At 40.0% G+C, this 5,978-nt stretch overlaps 1 pseudogene; it reads left to right on the forward strand.

The window, feature by feature from the left end:
• Positions 1-2,406: 2,406 nt before the first annotated feature.
• On the forward strand, positions 2,407-5,629 carry LOC143402474 (cationic trypsin-3-like; annotated as a pseudogene).
• Positions 5,630-5,978: the final 349 nt, after the last annotated feature.

Genomic DNA, 5,978 nt, shown 5'->3' on the forward strand with positions numbered 1-5,978 from the left:
CCCCCATGTTTCCAACACCAACAGAATGCCACCTCATTATTTTCTTAATTAATGAACTAGTTTTCTCATACTGAGGCAAAAATTATTCAACGAAGCTAATTTGTTCTTGATATATAAGCTCAAACATTATTCTATATGTCCCTTGTGAATGTGTGTGTGTGTGTGTGTGTGTGTGTGTGTGTGTATATATGTCAAAGATGAAATCTTAGACACATAACAGAGCTTATTTTTAGGAATGTTATTATGGAACACAGCTTTTCATCACCATGACCAAAATACCTGAAAATAACAACTAGAGGAGGGCAAGTTTATTTGGAATCATGGTTTTCAGTCCACAGTTCTCAGTCCACAGTTAGCCGTCTCCATTGCTCTGGGCCTAAGGTGAGGCAGAACCTCATGGTGGAATGTCATGGCGGAGGAAGGCTGCTCAGCTCAGGACAGATGGGAAGCAGAGGGAGACAGCACCAAGGGAAACATGTATACTGCGCAAGAGTGCGGTCCCCGTGACCTACTTCTTCCAGTCATGTCCCACCTGCCTACAGTTACCACCATTCAGTCTGTTCAAGTTGATAATCCATCAAATGGATTAATACACTGACTAGGTTAGCTCTCATTATGTGACCATTTTACTTTTGAACATTCCTGCATTGTCTATCATGAGCTTTTCCAGGAACACCTCACATCAAAACCATAATGATTATAGCTTGAATAGGGACAGCATCTGACTGCAGATGTCAACAGAGTCAAGGTTAAGAAACTGTGCCTTTGACTATGATGTCTTCATGCAGATAGTATCAAATGAAAATAAAACAAACATATACAGAAATAACCTCAAGAGTGATAATTTACTCAAGCAGAAATACTGTCCTCGTAGGTGGTTTTAGATTTCTGTATGGATGTAGAATCTGACTACTGTGCCCAGCTAGATGTAGCATTATGGCATTACCATTGAGGAAATTGGTCCTGAGATCAGACTGATTGACTCTCTACTTTGAATTTACCACAAGAGCTATGAAACTATGGAATAAGTGTTTGGCTTCTCTAAGACTCCCATTTAAGTTTCCAAAATGATGAGAATTATAGTACAACATTTATAATGGTATCTCTGATAGAGTTGGTACATGGACACCCCTTCAGTGCCCCCCACAGGAAACATTCACTGCACTGGCATTAAACTAAGCCAAGATTCCTTGCCTTGAAAGAACACAAACTTAGAAGCCAGATTTCCTCTGGTATCATTCTACTGTGGGCTTGCTGTGTGATTTTGTGAAAGTTCCTTATATCTATGGTGCCTTTACTGATCCATCTGTAAATGGGGTCTGTTAACAGATATTCCATATGGTTGTTATGAAGATTATTAAATTAGAATACAGTGGTGCCCTCTTAACAGGAGGAGCATATTCCAAGTCTTGAAACTACCTGTAGTACCAAATTTTATATATAATGTTTTCACATACATATTTACCCATGATAAAGGTTAATTTATAAACTAGGTACTGTAAGAGATAAACAACTCCTCTATTTAAAAAAATTTAAAAATGCAATACAATGAACTAAATGTTACTTAAAATTTATTAAAATTTTTTTTCTAGAATATCTCATTGAGCATGTTTAGGTTATGGTTGACCCTAAGTAACTTAAACCTGAAAAGTTTAAGATATGGGGGATGAGTATACCCTTGAAATACAGTAACTTGTTATCATGTTTTACTTTCCCTTTTTTTCTATTACTTTTTCAAAGATGAACAAATTACCTAATCTAAAGTAAATATATTCTTCCTTAACTGCCCCCCCCAAAATTAATTGTGAATGAGCTTCCAAATATCAGAGAAGATATTCAGCCTTTGGTTTTGGAGGATTAGTTTATTTTACTTGGAATTAAAAAAAAAATTCCATTTCTCAGAGAACACATTGTTCCCTCTAATAATGAAAAGTTAACATGGATATATAAGCTAAGAACTAATATAAGACAAAATGTGAGTGTGTGCAAGAGCCAATATGATTTAAGCAACAAAGGTTCAAGGCTCCAGATAGTCCTTAGGAAAAAGTACATATTTAAAACTACCAATTACCTAAGATTTTTGTCTGGGAATGCAGAAACCTGGAGCTCTGACCTATGACTTCACTCCAACTTATTTTCCTATTATGGAGAATGGTTCCTACCAGGTGGGTCTATGACTTCCATTCCCATAAATGTCTGGAAAATTGATGTTGTTTAACGTTGATGCTTGATCTCCTTCCATGTTTCACAGAGTCAATCTAAAATGAGATATGTGAGTTTCCAGTGAAATCATTTTTTTTCCCAGTGAAATCACCTGTGGCCATGTGTGTCAATGACAAGCTGGAGGTAAATACCTGAGGATGAAAAGCCTTCGTCCCATCCCCACTCCTGACCAGGTGAGGAACCATGAAGGCCTTCATCTTCCTTGTCATCCTGGGAGCTGAGGGTGAGTCTTTCTAAGGAACCAATCAGTAGGTGTCCATCCTCTATATAAATGTGCTTGCTATCTAAAATGATTTAATAGAATATTAGTTATATCCAAGGCAAAAAATTGGGAGAAACAAAGTACAATGTTCTAGGAATATTCTCACTTGACTTCTAAAAGTTCTTTTTCCTTTTTTTATGTTACCCGATTGAGAGAGCTATGCAAAACCAACATCCTATTGAACAAACCCTCAACAGTAATATTACTGCAAAGATTTATATCTATTTACATGACTCAAAACTCAGTTTTATGTAAACATGATTTTATAACTTCAACACTGGTGATCAAGTACTTATTGTGTAAAGGGACTGATCTCTCTTGAATTCACAAGTGCCCATGTGTGAAGTTGTGTGTGTGTGTGTCCGGGGGAGGATGAATATTTATGAAAACACAGCATAACACATTTAATGCACTTATGAAAACTTATATGCTTCATGGTAGTGAACAAGAAGGTGTGTTTCAAAAGTACAGAATAATACACTTTCTTTTTTTTAGAAATCCTTAAACCTCCTTCTCACAATTCTGTGAGAAAAGAGAACTCTGTCATCTCTTTCTCGTTAATCTAAAAATCTTCCTGGTGGAGTAGGAATTGCAAGATGAATCTGTTTGACTGTGAGTTTCCAACTTTTTTATTATCAGTTGCTGTCCCCACTCCTGATGATGACAAGATTGTGGGAGGCTACACCTATGCAAAAAACTCCCTGCCCTACCAGGTGTCACTGAACGTGGGCACCATTTATGTGGAGGCTCCCTCATCAGTGACCAGTGGGTGCTGACAGCAGGTCACTGCTACAAGTCGTAAGTGACCTGATTTCACATTCCCAAATGCTAAGATGAGTTTATCCTCGACCAATGAAGCATAACTGTAGGTATTCTTGATGGATATGGGATTCAGGCTCTGAGTCCTGATGACCCACTCAGCATTGTACAACAGGTTGAGGGTCTCCTATGAAGCAGTACTCTAGAGATTCCTGGTGTATTTGCAGCTGATGGTACTAAAGGTGTGGAGGGGACAGAGTGGCTGGTGAAGTACCATGAGTCAAACCTGGTCCTCTCCATCACAGCTTAACCAGGAAGCAATGGCACATGGAGGTGATGAGAGGCATCATAATTCCAGTACAGGATACAAACAGGCATGACACAATCTATTCCCTTAAAATCCTGCTGTCTGAGTCCTCCAGCCCCATCTCTCTGTGCTACTCAGTGATTCCAGAGTGGGTAAATATGGAAGGTGCCACCAATTTCATTACCATATCCAACTCTTTACTTGGGGTCATATTTCCAAGTACTAGACCTTCCTACTGTAACACAACGGATGACCAGGTATGTACATGCCATGACACTGGCATAAAGACCTCTCTAACCTGCAGCATGTGTGGTGGTCCACATGCTGCCTTAAGGGCACAATCCCCTGTGTGAACAAATGCTTGATGAGAATGCTTTTGTGCTCATGGTCACAACTGGGTATTTGGGGAAAGAGAAGCTCTGATTGGATACTTAGGTCACTTCTAATGTTTAACGCAGCCGACTCCAAGTGCGTCTGGGAGAACATGACATTGACGTCCTGGAGGGAGATGAGCAGTTCATTCAGGCACCAAGATCATCCAGCACCCCAACTTTAATAAAGACACCTTCAATAACGACATCATGCTGATCAAACTGACATCCCCCGCCACCATCAGCGCTCGAGTGTCTACAGTCTCTCTGCCCACATCCTGTCCATCCACTGGGACTCAGTGCCTCATGTCTGGCTGGGGCAACACCCTGAGCTTTGGAGGTAAATGATAACTGGAAACAAGCACCAGGCTTGAGGTCACTGGAGGGTCAGTTAGTCTAAATCTTCACTCAAGGCAAGGTTGCCTAAGGATAGCTTTGGATATAGGTACTCCTGTATGATGCTAAATAAATCTGTAAAACTTCTTTCCTGAGAATATGGAGAAGATAAAGAAGGATTACTTGACAATAAAAATGTCAAGGTACTCATCTAAAATATTACTAGTTTTGTGCAGAGATGTAAAGAAAACAAGAGAGAAATAAAACAGAGACATTTATAATTTCTTACTGATGAAAGTATACACCTTCTCCAGAAACAGTCTCTGTACTTGACATCTGTACTTGAGCATCTGCCAGTGATGCTCCTGTCAAAGAAAGAATCACTTGATTAGAACTTTGTGGACAACCTATGTAAAATGTTCACACCTAATACATGTCACTGGCTTCTTGGAATACTGAAGAGTAATACTGTGAAAGAGAGGAAATAGAATGGAATCAGGGAACCTTGTGAATAATTGTCCATTTTCACTCTTGCTTTCCACAGTCAAATATCCTTCCCTCCTGCAGTGTCTGGATGCCCCTGTGCTCTCTGACACTGCTTGCCACAATTCCTACCCAGGCAAGGTCACTGACAACATGTTCTGCCTGGGCTTCCTGGAGGGGGGAAAGGACTTTTGCCACGTGAGTGTCTCCTACTCCTGCTTCATCCAGATCAGTCTCTCTTCACCGTGTTTCTCCTTCTCTGAAACTCAGAGGACTCTGGAGTCCATGGGACTGATTTTGACAGGGGAGCAGCATTGAGATAAATTACTAGATTTGTCTTTGTGGTAGTGATGAGTAGAGTAAAAGAGGGTAAAACTGATACCTAGAAACTGGTGTGCAAACAGTTCATCTAGTGCCCTTCTCAGGAGGCATAGGATGGAATGCAACCTTGTAAGAGAAGCAGGACCAGTGGCACCACATTCGATCTGTATAGTCCTCAAGATTTCTTGGCCCTGTAGTGCTACCTAGGAAAGAGGAGGGGCTGTGGTAAGGAGGAAGAATAATAGGGATATAGGAGGAGATTGAGGGTTGCATTTTCAGGAGGAGAAAAGGTATATCATAAAGAATATTAGGGGTTGGATAAAAGTATAGCACCTGGATCATGGAGAAATGTTTTGGAGCCCATTGTTGCCTCTGAACATGAACAAGAGCTCTGACTGTCTTTTCCCTCTTGCCCAGGGTGACTCTGGTGGCCCCGTGGTTTGCAATGGTGAGCTCCAGGGTATTGTGTCCTGGGGCTTGGGCTGTGCTCTGAAAGGCAAACCCGGTGTCTACACCAAGGTCTGCAACTACCTGAACTGGATTCAAGAGACCATTGCTGCCAACTAAACACCTTTCTCTCTTCATGATCCACCTGCCATTCTAAATTTCAAGTTTTTTAAGTGACTGGAACCAGTAACTAAATAAAACATATTATTCTGCATCTTAACTGTCTATGAATGATCCTTCTTGGTATTAATGAATCTTTTCTTACACTTGCCTCAAAGTAAAAAGGTGAATAGACACTGGAGCTTCCTTCATGGAGAGATATGGAAAGTTTATTTAGTCATTCATCAATTTAATGAAACTAAATATACTGGGCACCTACTCTATTGAAGAATCTATATGAGATACTCTGGATATAAATATAAATAAATTCACTGTTACCGTCAAACTTTTAGTTAATAACTAGAAGAAT

Source organism: Callospermophilus lateralis, chromosome 1 (assembly GCF_048772815.1).
Source record: "Callospermophilus lateralis isolate mCalLat2 chromosome 1, mCalLat2.hap1, whole genome shotgun sequence".
Taxonomy (NCBI): domain Eukaryota; kingdom Metazoa; phylum Chordata; class Mammalia; order Rodentia; family Sciuridae; genus Callospermophilus; species Callospermophilus lateralis.